This window comes from Lagenorhynchus albirostris, chromosome 10 (genome assembly GCF_949774975.1).
Source record: "Lagenorhynchus albirostris chromosome 10, mLagAlb1.1, whole genome shotgun sequence".
NCBI lineage: Eukaryota > Metazoa > Chordata > Mammalia > Artiodactyla > Delphinidae > Lagenorhynchus > Lagenorhynchus albirostris.
In genome coordinates this window covers 73,180,451-73,196,132 of record NC_083104.1, presented here as the reverse complement: position 1 = coordinate 73,196,132, position 15,682 = coordinate 73,180,451, and the positions used below count along the sequence as shown (strand labels likewise).

General features: G+C 48.1%; 1 pseudogene; it reads left to right on the top strand.

The window, feature by feature from the left end:
• The first annotated feature begins 14,310 nt into the window (after positions 1–14,310).
• On the top strand, positions 14,311–15,066 carry LOC132528167 (thioredoxin-like protein 4A; annotated as a pseudogene).
• Positions 15,067–15,682: the final 616 nt, after the last annotated feature.

Sequence of the window (15,682 nt, the reverse complement as noted above, 5' to 3'; positions counted from 1 at the left end):
TCTGGACTCGAGTCACTGTGCAGTCTACACTCCAGGAGGGGACAGCTTAAGCTGAGGAGGGAGTGTCTAGGTTTTATTTGGAGTTCTTCTGTAGGAAGATTTGTCTCTCCTCCCCCATTTATTTACTTACTCAGTCATTTATTTATACAAGTATGGACTCATGGATATTTATTTTAGACTTGGGCTTATAATCCAATACAGTGATATTTATTTTGTTGTTCAAATACCCACTTCATTTTCATCAGTGGAGAAGCCCTGAATTGGGTTGGGGGCTGGGGTGGGGGGCAGCTGATTTGTAGATCAGGGTCTCCAACAGGGAGATGGATCATGAGTTACAGACACAGAGCGGGGTCTCTGGTTTGGGTTGGTCTCCGTGAAGGCCACGGCCAGCGGGGAAGCAGGAAGAGCGAAGTCCATATGGCCTGTGGCAACGCTGCTGCCAGTGCGGTTGGGGGATGGGGGGAGCTTCAAGGGTGAGCCGTGTAGACAAGGGGACCTAAATGTGCCATTTCAAGGCATGTCCCATCTGTAAAATCTTGGGGAAGCCAAGGCCATGGTGCGGTTGAGAAAGAGACACTGTGGAAACCCAGGACTTTCTCAAGGATCAAAGAACAAAGTCTGTCAGAGCTGTAGGCTCTGTGTTCTGCGGGGGAAGGGGACGCTGGCCTGCTGGAATCCCCAGGGTGGGAGTGGGGAACACAATGTGGTGTGACAAACACGGAATCACGGGCTCTGACGTTCAAGGGGGTGTATCAGCCTTGCTGCCATTAGTCAAGCTCGAACAGGGAGCCCCACTGGACCCAACAGTCTTGACTCCAAGGTTGAGTCTTATCTCCTGCCCCATCAAGAGTCCACAGCGATGTGGGAGGCCCTCTTTGCTCCGCCTGCGGCTTCCCAGTGCCCGGACCTTTTGCTCCCTCCCCCAGGGTCCCGCCTCTCCCTTCTCCTGGCCTCCCATGTGGGCTCTCAGGCCCTCTCTGGTCATCCTGGCCGCACTGGTCTGAGAGCACGGCGAAGGAGGGGAGAGGAGGGAGAAGGACTCAGATCCTGCGAGCTGACCTCTTGCCAGAGCTCGGCCTTCCAGAGCCAAGCTGGCCCCGGGGCTCCTCCCTGCCCGGAGTTCCCTCTCCCGGACTCTCTCCCCCTTCAACTCCTCCGTGCATTTCCCCAGGAGGGAGAGAGGACCACCCGTCCTCTCTCAAATTCTTGTCAGACATCCTATGGGAAGAGTAAGAGACTCTATTGTTTTCACAGAGGAAGAGACAGAAAGGGCAGCTCTGCAGCGTCTTCTGGGCTGGTTGGCCTGTGCCTAGAGGGAGCCCACCCGCAGGGTCAAAGGAAGCAGTGTATGTAAGATAATCACCATTCTTAACTGGAGCCGTCACACTATCCTTTGGTGGCAGGCGGAGAAGTCGTGGGGTTTTAACATTTATCAGGAGGAGAAATGGGTCACAGATCAAGTGTGGAAGCTCAGGCCTAGTCCAAACCCCGGGTTTGGGCAGGTGAGTGTACAGGCCTGGGATGGAGGGAGTCTTGAGGGGTCCCCTTGAGGGGTCTTTTCAGCTGACTGGAAGCCGCGGGCTTCTTCAAGACTTCGTCCCATGGGGTCTGGCTGGTCAAGGCAAATATAAGTCACACTGGAAGGAGAGGTGAGTCAAAGAGGACGGCTTCCAGGAGAGGGGAGAGCAGACTGACCACAGACAGGCCCCCCAGGCAGCTTTCGACTCCCACACATCATGCGAGAGCCTTCCTGGAAGCTGGAATCCTCTGGCCAGGAAATGGTTTTTTTCAATACCAAAGTGAACCATATGTAGGTCCTGGGACCATCAAAGAGGAAGAGGAGGAGGGATGAGAAAGCCCTCGAAGAGGATGGGATGCAATTGCACTGCCCACAGATGGGCTCCCAGAAACCACCAAGGAGGTGCTATGGAAACGGGAGGAAGCCCCCGAGTGCGGGAGGGGCTTAGCATGGCTCAGCCAGGCGTGGCCACCTCTCCTGACCACTGCCCTCCAGGAAGGAACCCAGCCTGGCCGGCCCCAGCTGGAGGGGCTCCCACTGCCCAGCAGCCTTATTTCTAGAAGGAGCAGGTTTCTGTGAAGGTGGAGAGGCTGCCGGCCATCCTCTATGGCAGGAGCACAGGAAACACACGTGGCTGATTCTGTTTCCAACAGGAGGTGGTAACGGGGCTGCACAGGACATGGGAGACACAGTCCCTGCCCTCAAGGAACTGACCGTCTTCTTGAAGAGACAAGTCTGGTCTGGGAAATAGCACAGCCTGGGGGTCCAAGTGTGAATTGGAGCCTCAGTGAGGCCCTGGGGGTTAGCACCTGCATAGATGGTGTCATGATTACCTTCCTCACGTTACAGATTAAGAAACAGCCCAAGAGCGATGCACATTACATGTCAAGAGAATCAACTGAGGGTCTTGGAGGTGGGCGGGACATGAGGGATGGAAAGAGGACAAAGACAACCCCATGAATAACTTTCTAGATGGACTGCAGGGGGCCAGCTCGCCATGGACACAAATCCGGTTGTGACGTCAGAGATTCCTTCTGCAAAGCAAGCAGTTATCGCCCCCTTGGTAACATGCCCTGGTAGTCCCTTCAGCCTGAGGGCAGGTGTCTTGGCATTCCCGCTCACCTCTGCTTTTCAGGCCATCATTGCCCTAGGACACCAGCAGTCAGTGTCTGGGTGGGAGACTTGATTACGCAGGAAGCCTACAGTCTCACTGCCACCATTCCTCCGGAAAGTGCCCTGAGGCTGGATCTATCGTGGAGCCCGTAGCTTCAGCCCCAGGCCCACATCGCCTTCCTTCTCTCCTGTCCCAGGGAGGAGAAACAGGCCCGCTTCAGGACCTGCAGCTCCTGCCCAGCTTCTCATCCAACCTCTCCTGACACCAGGAAGCCTGGCTTGGAAGACCCTAGGTGACTTCCACTGCCCCCAGACTCAGCCCAGGGAGGAGAGTGACCTTCAGGGTTCCTCCAGTGTCTCTGAAACAGGAACGTGCTGGAAACCCCGGAGGCCCCAGGAGCAGCAGGCTTGGGCAGAAATGTCTCCATAAATACTTCCCAGGGGGTTTGATCTGATGCTGCTACCCCAATCTTGGAAGCCCTGGGACAATCCGTAACTGAGAGATTCAGGGAAACTGTGTCCCATGTTTCTGCACAACTCCATCTTTTTTTCCTCTTTCATGCTTAATTTTTTGACTCTGGCCCTGGTGGAAGTTTGGGTAGACTTCTCCAGCAATAGTAACCACATCAGTGATGATGGCTACTGCACTAAACACTGGCCTGTATGAACCAACTCCTGGACTAAGTGCTTTATAGGTATTATTTCTCTTCTTCTTCTTTTTTTTTTTTTCTTTTTTTTGGCCCCTCCACGCAGCATGCGGGACCTTAGTTCCCTGACTGGGGATCGAACCCATGTCCCCTGCAGTGGAAGCGTGGAGTCTTAACCACTGGATCAGCAGAGAAGTCCCTACAGGTATTATTTTTAATCCTTACAAGAAACATGCAAAATAGGTGATAGTCCCATTTTACAGATGTGGAAACTGAGGCCAAGAAAAGCTAAATAACTTGCTCAAGCTCACACAGTACATCGGTGGCTGAGCAAGGACGGAACCTAAGTCTATATGACACAGAATTCTTATTTTTTTCACTAGATCATTCTGCCAATCTCGACCAAACCCAATGGTACAGATACTCCAACTCAGGACCTCCCAATCTTTTTCACGTGATGACACACACAGGCAGCACAACACTTGTGTGGCACAGGGCAGCAAACAGGTGAGGCTGCTTGTGGAGGCGGTGACACACTTGGGGGCTCTGGCGGTCCCACACCTGGCTCTGCAGTGAGGATGAGTGGACGAGGAATTTGCAGTCTGTGACCCATTCCCAGGACCCCTTCTTGGAAATTCTGTCCTAAATTATTGATTCAAGCAGTAGTTTCCGACTTTGGCTAGTCACTAGAATCACCTGGGGAGCTTTAAACATTGCCTAAGCCTGGGCTACCCATACTCTCTGGAAGTGGGGCCTGGTTTAGGTATTTTTGAGAAGGCATTGGCTCTGTGCTGTTCTTGCTGATGACTCAGCCACACTTCCCCACCCACCCCCTACCCTTGTCCAGTCTCATGTTCCAACTCCTTTCAGGTACATATGCACATACACTGCATGCCCTACAAGAGCAAAGACCATGTGTGTTTTGTTCACCACTGGGCTCCGTGACTAACATAGTGTCTGGCACGTAGTAGGTGCACAATGGATTCTTTTTTAATGAATAAATGTTGAAGATCTTGGAGAGATTTCAGGCAAGGGTCTTCCATGTTTCTAATCGAATGGCAACTTTTTACATAACACAGTAGTTCATGTCACGTAGAGGGCTAAGATTCGTTCAGTTAACTTTTCTTTCTCCACATTTAGAATTTGAAACATTGGTTTGTACTTTAACACAGAGGTCTACATACTGATCACAATTCTCATCACGTGTGTATATAAATATACTACCCACATTGATTGATTTGCAGATCTTGAACCATCCTTGCATCCATGGGGTAAATTCCACTTGATCATGGTGTATGATCCTTTTAATGTACTGTTGGATTCAGCTTGCTAGTATTTTGTTGAGAATTTTTGCATCTATGTTCATCAGTGATATTGGCCTGTAATTTTTGTGCGTGTGATATCTCTGTCTGGGTTTGGTATCAGGGTGATGTTGGCCTCATAGAATGAGTTTGGAAGTGTTCCTTCCTCTGCAGTATTTTGGAATAATTTCAGAAGGATAAGTGTTAACTCTTCTTTCAATGTTTGGTGACAAGAATGTATTGTACAACATGGGAAATATAGCTATTATTTTGTAATAACCGCAAACGGAGTGTAACCTTTAAAAATTATATTAAAAATTTCAAAATAAAAAGTAAAAATAAATAAATATACTACCCAGACCAAGTGTTTTTATTCAGTTAAGAAAAATGAGCTATTTTTCTCCCCTGGCTCATGAGAAAGTATTTTGTTGACATTCAAATAAAGTAGAGGGAGTGACGTTTGCCCAGTGATAGTCATAATATTCACTTACTTAGGAGGAGAGAAAACAGGGAGGAACCAAAGTAATGGGGGGAATGTAAAATATGGCACATGAGGAAAAAGGGAGAGCAGGAAGCTTACCATCCTATGTAAATGGGTCAGCTCTGGGTCTTGGATAGGCTAGAAAGTAAAAAAAAAACCAAGGCTCAGATGGCCTCCCAGCTGGGACCATCCATCACCCACTGATTAAGAGTCAGCTGCCTCCAATGCCAAATGACTAACTTGGTTAAATCCAGTTGAGGCTCTGAGGAGGAAGAAACCCTATAGGATGAAGAGGTTGTGGAATGCTTCCTAGAAAAGGTAGGATTTAAACTGAGACCTCTGCTTCTGGCAATAAGGTAGACCAGGTGTCCAGGCTAGACTTCCTGCTCGAAATACTAAAGATGCAGGGGAAAACATTGGGGTTTTTTCACTATTTTCAAATGCCTCCATGAGTTAGCAAGAAAGTATGGAATACTCTGGCTAAAAAAATAAGTAAATAAATGAAGGCAGAATCAGAAGTTGAGAAGGGGACTGAAGCCGGCATCTGCCTTGAAGGAATTTTCTGGATCTACTGAACTTGAAAATTGACGTTTGGAACCTTATGAGGTTTGGTGGACAGGAGACCAAACCCAGGTCTGCCCAAGGTAGATGGTCTAATAGGAGATGTCCCATAGAATTAGAACTTCCAAGGGCCGTACATTTAGTGTAAGGGAGGACTGGAAATAAACCCAACATCCTTCCCAGATTTGGGGAGCAGGTAATACCTGCTAGGAAAATTGCTTATCTTGAATCGTGGCACTGGAGCAAAGGGGGAAATATCTGTCCTGAGAACTACAAGCCAGAAGCCTTGTGTATTTGTAGCCTAAATTCACTAAACATGGGTCATCTGAAAAAAACAAAACAAACAAAAAAACAACAAAAAAAAGAAACAGGCAGAATGTTTAAAGTGATCCCAGACTAGACAACTAAGGAAAAAGCAAACAGAAATTTTATTTGAAGGTGTTCACCTTTTCCCTAGGCCTCCAAGAATTCCCAGCAATTTCTTTTCTTTTTTTTTTTTTTTCTCGGTACGCGGGCCTCTCACTGTTGCGGCCTCTCCCATTGCGGAGCACAGGCTCCGGATGTGCAGGCTCAGCGGCCATGGCTCACGGGCCCAGCCGCTCCACGGCATGTGGGATCTTCCCGGACCGGGGCACGAACCCGTGTCCCCTGCAATCAGCAGGTGGACTCAATCACTGCGCCACCAGGGAAGCCCCTTCCCAGCAATTTCTAAGGAAGATGAGAAACTTGCAGCTAGAAATCACTACAAATATAAGGAAACAAGGCACCAAGATCAAGAGCCAGCAGAAATGACAGCAGAATCAGCCTGCAAAGACTTCTGGTTTGGGAATTATCAAATGGAATATAACCTATTTTCAATAAATGGCAGAGAATCTTTTAAATATGAGTGAAGGGTCCTCAGATTTATAAATGAATAAAAGAAGAACTTCTATAAAATAAAAGTCTGGAAATAAAATAAAATAGAAATTAAAAACTCAACGGAGACAATTGAGCAGCAAACCAGCACACAAAGAGAGACTTTGTGACCTGGAAGATAGTACTGGAGAAATGATACAGAAGGCAGCCCTATGCGATAAAGAGGTGGAAAACGTAAAAGAAATTAAAGGCCATAGAAGACAGAGTGAAAAGGTCCAAGATATGTCTAATCAGAGTTTCAAAAGTTAAGGAAGAAATAGGACAGAGGCATAATAGCTGAGAGTGGCCCAGAACTTAGGACTGACCCCAAGCCTCAGATTCAGGATTTGAGCTGAGGTGCAAAGATAGAAAGGGTGGAATTTGGATGCTTGGAGATGAAGCATGTGAAAAGCAGCAGGACCTCAGAGTGTGCCGATGGGGCCAACAACCTGGGCACTAGCCTGCTGGGACCAACAAGTTTCGGAGCCTCTGCGAGGCGTTGAAGCGCGGAACCTCGCCATTCCTCCCAACGGAGCATCAATGGGAAACATGCCCTGCTCCCAGATGACATAGCAAAAACAGCAGGGGTAGTTCTGTTTTGTCCTTGGGGGGTCAATATCCTTCTGAGAAAGGGAGAGAAGAGATAGTATTGATCCTGATCCATCGTATGGATTGGGGAACCGAAGCACAGAAAACAGAGATTCTGAAAACAGAGTTCTAAAAACGTTAAGTGGCAGCCCCGGGATCAGAGCTCTTTCTGTTCATCCCTGAGGCAGGCACCTCTGGGTAACTCACCCAGACACTCTGATTCACTATGTGTTTGGTAGATCAGCTGCAGAGTTGGATGGAGCCACTGGCATCCTTTTCAGCCCTGATGAGACTTTCAAAAGTAAAAGTAAAGCAAAAAGCACTCCAGGACCCAGGTCTGGATGCCTTCCCTACAGACTAAGTCCTAATTAGCCATGACTGCCTACACCTGATGACTTGGACCCGGCCGATTTTGATGCAGTGTTGACATCTATGTGAGTGACGTGCACATGAGTACATCTGGACCTAACAGCTGTCACTGGGATCTGAAAATGGGTGTGACCATATGGTTCTACATGCAGCGTGGTGGAACAGCAGACAGAAACTCAGCAGTGCCGAATTGCGTGGGTGAGTCTGGTTCCTCGTCCACCTCTATCATAACTTTCTCCTTGGTCATTCCAAGATGATTTTGTTTGTTTGTGTTGCTAGTGGTTATGTTCTCCAGTTCATCTGAACTCTAATTCCAAGCCTATGACTGTCACAAGTTACTTTACATCTTTAAGCCTCAGTTTTCTCACCTGTATGATGGGCTCTGTACTATGTCTTGGAATTAGGCAAGACTATATACATTTTGGTACATTTATCCATAAATAACATCAGGCTTATTTCTCATATTATGATTAAGTGAAACAGCCAAAGGATTCAATTCGCCTGTAATTAGACATGGTTAATTTTGGGTTAAAGTTTAGAAGGAAGACTTAGAAAATTGTCGTTGAATTTCAAAATGAAGTAGCAAGAATGTGAAAAGAAAGAATAAAAATGCCTAAGGGGGAAAATTAAGTGAGTTAGAGTTTCACTTTCTTTAGGTTCATATTTGACAGTGATTCTTAGCTGGCATAGCCTAACCTTTTTCTGGGTCTCAAAGACATTCTTCCTGTTTTGCCACATTCTGCATTTTCTTCCTCCACCATTCTAAATTTGGCTCAGAGATTGAGAGTAGGGCTGTGGGACCCGGCACAAAGAGGTAATGTTTGTATGTGTACATATTAGAGAATCAACAGTGTGGTCAGACAGATGGCTGTACCTGGAGCATGTCTGAGTCTAAGGGATGGGACGGACCCCAGTGCCACAGGCATAACTGCTGACAATTCAGAAAGTGTGTCAGAGACCAAATAATGTCGGGAAATTCCAGTCTACGTGTTTGATGAGCAGGCACAGTGGGTGGTCCTAAGGGATCCAGCAAGCACATGACAGTAGGAAAAGAAGGAGAGGAAAATTAGATTCAATCAAAGGGGAAAAAAAATTCCAAATGGTAAGTTCGTTCTATTTGGCTACGGTATAACCCCTCCAGGGAACATGGTGGAACTTGAGTCATTGAAACCTTGGCTGGGAAAAGTCATGGAGGATGTACGATAGACAAAGCTGGAGTTTGGATTAGTCTGGTGGTGAGAGCAAGAGACCCAATAGGTGATTTGCATCCGCGTTGCTCTGATTCAGCAGACATGCCCCCTGCCGACAGAGTCTGCTGAGAGGCTGAGCTGGGCCAGGAGGATGGGCTGAGCCTGGACGCGTGTGAATGGCTGTGTGTGTAAAGGGAAGTGTTTTCCAAGTCATCATTGCCTCGTTTCCTCAGGCTGACTAGGATGTTTGGATAGTTAGCACGTTCCCTCTCATAATAAATTTCACATTTCTTGCAGAGAGTTTGTTTCACAGAAAAAAAAAAAAAACATAGAAGCAGGAGAAGGATATTCCATCTGAGTTTGCAGGAAATAATCTTTTTAATTAGAAAGCTGCCATACATTTCGGATTTTTCAATAGTGCTTAAGTTCACTGCCGTCACGCGTATGTGTGTTTTTTAGAAAAGCACACTACGTATTAACTATTTGTTTTTCCTAGAAAGTACTGGTGGAGGTGTGATTTCTCTGAGATTAGACCATTTGGGGCGATCCATGGGACCAATATAGAATAGCATGTTCCGTGGAGTTGGGTTCCTAAAGGTATTTGAAGCCAGGAACCATCACTGTAAATACGGTATAAACCAAGATTTTACGTCCAGTATCATCCACACCTAGCACCAAGCTGAGTCAACAGACAGCGGTCCATAATGACATGTTGATTGATGGATTGATTTGGTAAGTTGCCCAAAGTCATATTTCCTCCAGGGTCTCTGTAGCAAGCAAATCCACGATAACTAGCTTTTTCAAAACCAGCTTGCTTTTCATTTCAGAAATACACAGGAATCCAAATGGGGGGTGGGATCTAGATTTTACACTGAGACCTGGATTTGAATGCCACCCTTTTCATGATTCATCAAAGGACTTAAGCAATAGCCCACCGGCCCACCCTGCCTTGGTTTCTGAATCTATGAGATCAGGGAGCTAGTTCCGGTACTTTCTGCTGTTCCCCTAACCTTGCGACACTTGGCCCTGCCTGGCGACAGCCAGAGCTACGCTGCCCAGTTGTTATCCGGTCTGCAGCTGCCCAGGAGTCAGCGATGGGCACCACAGCTGCTATTGAGGGAAGATGCAATGAGAATATTCTCATAAAGGAGTAGACGGTTTACCCTGGGGGGTTGCCAACACAGCAAAGCAAAGAGAAATCAACAATAAAATTAAAAAAAGAAAAAAAAGGACCCCCGGGGTTCTGGCTCTAATTCTGTTTCTGACCTGACTTGCTATCCGATCTTAAACAAGCCATTCAGTGTGGGTCTAGACCAAGTGTTACACAAATATAAAGGGGCATGAGCACAATTATTACTAGCAGTGATTCATTAAGGGTATGTTTGTCTGCTGTTTGTTCGTTTAAGCAGCTTAAAACTGAGGTAACACCCTAAAGAAAATCCAAATCAGACCCCCTTCTCTGGTTCTCTCTCAGTACTTTAATGCTGGTTGTTAAAAAGACAATGTGCCAGTGGTTGTCCTGTTCCCATCCAGGTCCCGCTCACTGACACATTAGTCATATAACTAGGGGAAATCACTTCACTTTCTGGAACTTGGAGTCTGCGGTGGTTCTAAAACATATCCTCAAATTCTTTACTCCCTTCCCGTAAAGATATGATGCCTCACTCACCTCCGTTTGAATACAGCCAGCTCCGTAACTCACTTCTAACTCACTGAAGTACAAAGTGCAGTGGAGGTGACGTTACGCGACTCTAAGGCTAGGACTGGCATGTTCTTGCAGAACACACACCTTTGGACCCCTGAGCTGCCCTAAAGCCACCTTGCTGGAAAAACTGCAAAGAGACAGAGATAGAGAGAGATGCCTGTGCCCCCAGCCATTCCAGTTTCCCACTTGAGAACCAGGCATATTCATAAAGGAGGTTTCAAGATGATCCCAGCCACTGGCATCCTGTGACTGCCCCCAAATTCCTGACCCACAGAAACTGTGAGATAATAAATGCCCGGGGTCATTTTAAAACACGAGCTTTGGAGAGATGCGTTAGCAGCAATGGGTACCTAATACAGGGACTTTCCATCCTCCCCTCTCCAAGGAACACCTAAGGACTCAGCATTATTCAGGGGGTGGGTCTCAGGCGGCAGTCTCAAACACTTCTTGGGTTTCCATGATAGGAACCCACATCCTATGGTTTTCCTGAAACAGACTTGGGAATCCAAGGAGCTGGAGACTTCTAACTCTGATACTGATCCTGGGCAAATCAGTTCCTTCGGACCTCAGTTTTCCCTGCTGTAAACAGAAGAGGCTTCCTCTTCTCTTTGTACTTCCCAGGAGTATAAATTATACAATCTGGAACTCACAGGTCCACGAAGCATTTTGAACTCCTCTGAAGGTCCTGTTTAAATTCAAGTACTGCCATGACGCGTCTTCCCCATAAATTCCCTGTGCGGGCTCAGCATCCTTCCAGGAGGCAACAGGAGAAAAGGTCTGGCTCTAGTTCTCCTGCTTCTGCTCTTTCCAGCCCTTGGCAAGTCACTCCACTGGTCACTGCTCTGAGCCCCATCTTGCCTGTAAGTTGGGTGGATTGGCCAATATCCTCTCAATCCCTTTCCGGCTATGAGATGCTACAAACGAGACAACTGAAAAGATAGGCTCACTGCTTCTAGATGTTTCCAACCAGTGAAGAGGGAGCCCAACTACTGCAAACACCAGGAAACGATAGGCAATTTAATATGAGATGGGGTGGCATTGAAGACAGGCACATCTGCAGAATCCAAGGCTCCGGACAGGGTCGTAGAAGTTTCTTCAGCTGCTCTTGAAGGATGGGGCTATGGATGGAATGTTTGTGTCCCCCACAAAATTCATAGGTTGAAGCCTATTCCCCAATGTGATGGCATTAGATGGGGGGCCTTTGGCCAATGATTAGGTTAGAGGGTGGGGACCTCATGAATGGCATTAGTGCCCTTACGAGAGGAGAGATGATACCCCTCTCCACCATGTGAGGTTACAAGAAGATGGCCATCTGCAAGCCAGGAAGAGGGCCCTCCCCAGCACCAGATCTGCTGGCACCCTGATCTTGGACTTCCCAGCCTCCAGAACTGCGAGAAATAAATGTCTGTTGTTTACACCACCCAGTCTGTGGTATCATGTTATAGCCGCCCCAAATGACTAAGACAGATGGAGTAATAGCCACAATCCTCAGTTGCAAACAACAGAATCCATTCTTGTTCATTTAAGGGGAAAAAGGAGTTTAATCAAGACGATTAGAGAGCTGGCAAAATGTCCAGGAGGGCCTGACTCTGAAGCCATCAGCCATAACGTACCCAACCACGAAAAGGAGTTTCTTAGAGAAGATCCCACAGCCACTCTGGAACTAGGACCCTCTGCCCTGGAAACCAGGAGCTCAACCCTACACCCTCCAGAATCAAGGGTCTCTGCTGCCCCCTTGTGGTTCCCCTGATGGGGGTACCACCTCAAACCCAATTCTCATGTGGACGCGTCAGGTACAATTCAAGGCACAGAGGTCTAGAGATGTTTTCTAGCTTCTCCCTTGATAACGCAGGATTTGTAATGTGGGAGATACCCCGAATGTAGGGACGGTGGGCAGAGAGATGTGCCCCAGGCAACAAGTGCCCGCAAAGATGGGTAGAGTGTGAGTTAGGAGAGGATGGAAGAGAGGGAGCCCTTCTGAGGGAGGGGCCGGGCCAGAAATAATGCGGGGACAGAACGTCCCCTGAGCTGGTGCGGAAAGGCAGGCCGAGTGGCTGAGGGCACAGCCGAATGGAGTGGGGCTGACAAGCCATGAGCCCCACACTCGAGATGCCTGTCGCCTGGCTGTCTGCGCCCCTTCCTCCTGGCTCGCCCCAGTCCCGCGCGGTCGTTTGGAAGCAGCCGTTCTTCCCAGAGCTTGCGTTTGGCAGTTGGCAAGGAGCACCCCACCTTCTCTCAGCAGCCGTCCGTCTTCTTGTCTTCCCCTTTCCATCGGGGTGAACACATTTCTCTTCTGCTGCACATGCCAACATACCTCGAATTTGCTGGCAGCAGGTACTTCTCATGTGTTGGTTTTGGAACCTTTTAGCAGTTTGTCCTATTTCTCTTCCATCTGGGCTAGAAACATGCCAACCAGGATTTCTCTGGATTTTTTTTCTTAATCCCGGGCTGCAACCCAAGGGAATGAGCATCCAGGACCCCCTGGGTCTCAGGGTCCATCACCGCCTGGTACCTGCCTCCCCTCCCCAGCTGTCGCTGGGCACCATGGCCCTCGGTCCCCCAGGCGTAGTCCCAACTTGTGGTGACCTCTCAAACTTAGTGCCTGGAGGCCAGGTTATTACAAAGGGACATTTGAGCTTCCACTGGAAATTGGCAATATATATTCTTGGCAGCAGTAAGGACAGGCTGTGAAAATTCTTTTGGTGTTGGACTTCTTTTAAGGAGTGGAGTTTGGTTTTAGCATACTCCCAGGCAATGAAATGGGAAAACCAGGCTAAAGATGGAGATGTACGAGAGTGGCAGGTGGAACCCAGAGTCCGGGGTCCAGAGAACATCAGTGCCCGCCACCTGGTAGGGGCTCAATTATCATCTGCCGCTTCGATGACTGGATGAAGTGTAGCAGCAACACATGGTGACATTTCAGCTTCACTTATTAGACCGACTGACCCCGTCAGGTCTACCTCCTAACCTTCTAGGTCTGTATCGCCCCTCCCCGCTCCCCTTTGGCACCAGCTGGAATGCCTGACCTCAACCCCTCCCACCAGGCTCCTGACCAACTTCGTCCCAGGTCCCCTGGCCCCCAGACCCCAGCCTCTCCAGTCCACCCTGCAGACCATGGTTACTGTTTATCTTCCTAAAAACAGAACTTCAAAATGTGGGATCCTGGATGGGACCCTGGTACGGAAGAAGAGCATCGGTAGAAAAACTGGGGAAATCGGAACAGAGCCTGAAATTTAGTTAATAGTAATGTATCAATGTGAATCTCCTAGTGTTGACAAATGTATCTAAGACATTAGCAATAGGAGGAACTGGGGGGATGGGTAAACTGAACTCTCTGTACTATCTTTGCCAACTTTTCTCTGAATCTAAAATTATTCTTACAACACAAAGTTATACCAAAAAAGCAAATCTGACCATATCACTCGCCTGCTTAAAATTAGGGTGACCAATAAGCTTATCTACGAAACAGAAACAGACTCACAGACATAGAGAACAGACTTGTGGTTGCCAAGGGGGAGGGGCGTGGGGGAGGGACGGACTGGGAGTTCCAATTCTAGAATCCCACTCCACAGAAATACATATGCCTCAAGATGTATGAACAGGATATTCTGCTATAGTGAAATATTGGGAATAATCTGCAGGTCCATCGATAAGGAAATAGCTATATAAATTGAGGTAAATTCAGGTGCCGGGCCGGGGGAGGGAGGGGGTGGCAAGGGAGGCGTGGGTGTACGACCCCAAGGGTCCCTTAGCCCTGGGTTCTGGGCCGCGGGGCGGAGACGATCCGTTGGTGGGGTCGGGGTCTGGGGACGAGGTGGACGCGGGCCTGGCCTTCCCGGCAGCGCACCGACTGCCCTGCGGGGTGAGGCCCCGTGGGGTGGGGGCTCCGCAGGGTGAGGCTCCATGGGGTGGGTGCCCCGCGCTGGAGCTGGGAGGAGCTGGCCGGTGGTTCCCTCCCGCAGACCCGTCGGCCCCAAGATGTACATACTCCCGCACCTGTACAACGGCTGGCAAGCGGATCAGGCCATCCTCTCGGAAGAAGACCGCGTGGTCGTCATTCGGTTTGGACACGACTGGGACCCTACTTGTATGAAGATGGACGAGGTTCTGTACAGCATACCTGAAAAGAAACGGCAGATAACGGGGGATCTTCCTCATCTTGCTGCGAGCCCTGTTTGGATACCCCAGCTGTTTTAAAAGTTAAAAATTCCTCAGTGATTTATCTTGTGGATATTACAGAAGTACCTGACTTCAACAAAATGTATGAGTTATACGATCCGTGCACTGTCACGTTTTTCTTCAGGAACAAGCACATCGTGATCGACCTGGGTACTGGCAACAACAACAAGATCAACTGGGCCATGGAAGACAAGCAGGAGATGATCGACATCATCGAGACGGCGTACGGGGGTGGGGGGGGGGGCCCAGAAGGGTCGCGGCCTGGTCGTGTCTCCGAAGGACTACTCCACCAAGTACAGATACTGAGCCCTCGTCCAGTCCTGGTGCATACAGTGCCGTGGAGTCATTGTCACGTGGAAATACTTTCAACTATTTAAAGCCTTCGAGAAAGCGTTTGGGAAAGTACACATAGCTCAAGGAGCTGGAGGGTTTTGCAGTGAGGGTGGCATTGCCTCCACTTTCAGTCTGCCTGGTCCTGTATTTTTGTATCAGCAAATATCTGTAAATATCTAGCTGATATAAATAAAATACATGGTGATGGGAAAAACAAAAAAAAATTTTTTTAATAAATTGAGGTAAATTCATACAATGGAATACTGGGTAGCCATTAAAACAATGAGGTAGATCTCCATGTATTAACAGGAAGAGATCTCCAACATATAATCTACGTCAGGGGTCGGTAAACTAAGTGCCACAAACCAAATCCAACCCCTGTCTGTGAATGTACTGCCCACGGGCTAAGAATCGTTTTTACATTTTTAAATGGTTGAAATGCAATCAAAAGAAGAGTAGTATTTTGCAATATTGAAAATTACATGAAATTCAAACTTCAGTTTCCATAAATAAAGTTTTATTGGAACATAGCCACACCCAATCATTTACATATTGTCTATGGCTGATTTTTTAAAAAATAAATTTATATATTTATTTATTTTTGGCTGTGTTAGGTCTTTGTTGCTGCACGTTGGCTTCCTCCAGTTGTGGCAAACGGGGGCTACTCTTCATTGCGGTGCGCGGGCTTCTCATTGCCGTGGCTTCTCTTGATGCAGAGCACCGGCTCTAGGCACGTGGGCTACAGTAGTTGTGGCACGCGGGCTCGGTAGTTGTGGCTCGTGGGCTCTAGAGTACAGGCTCA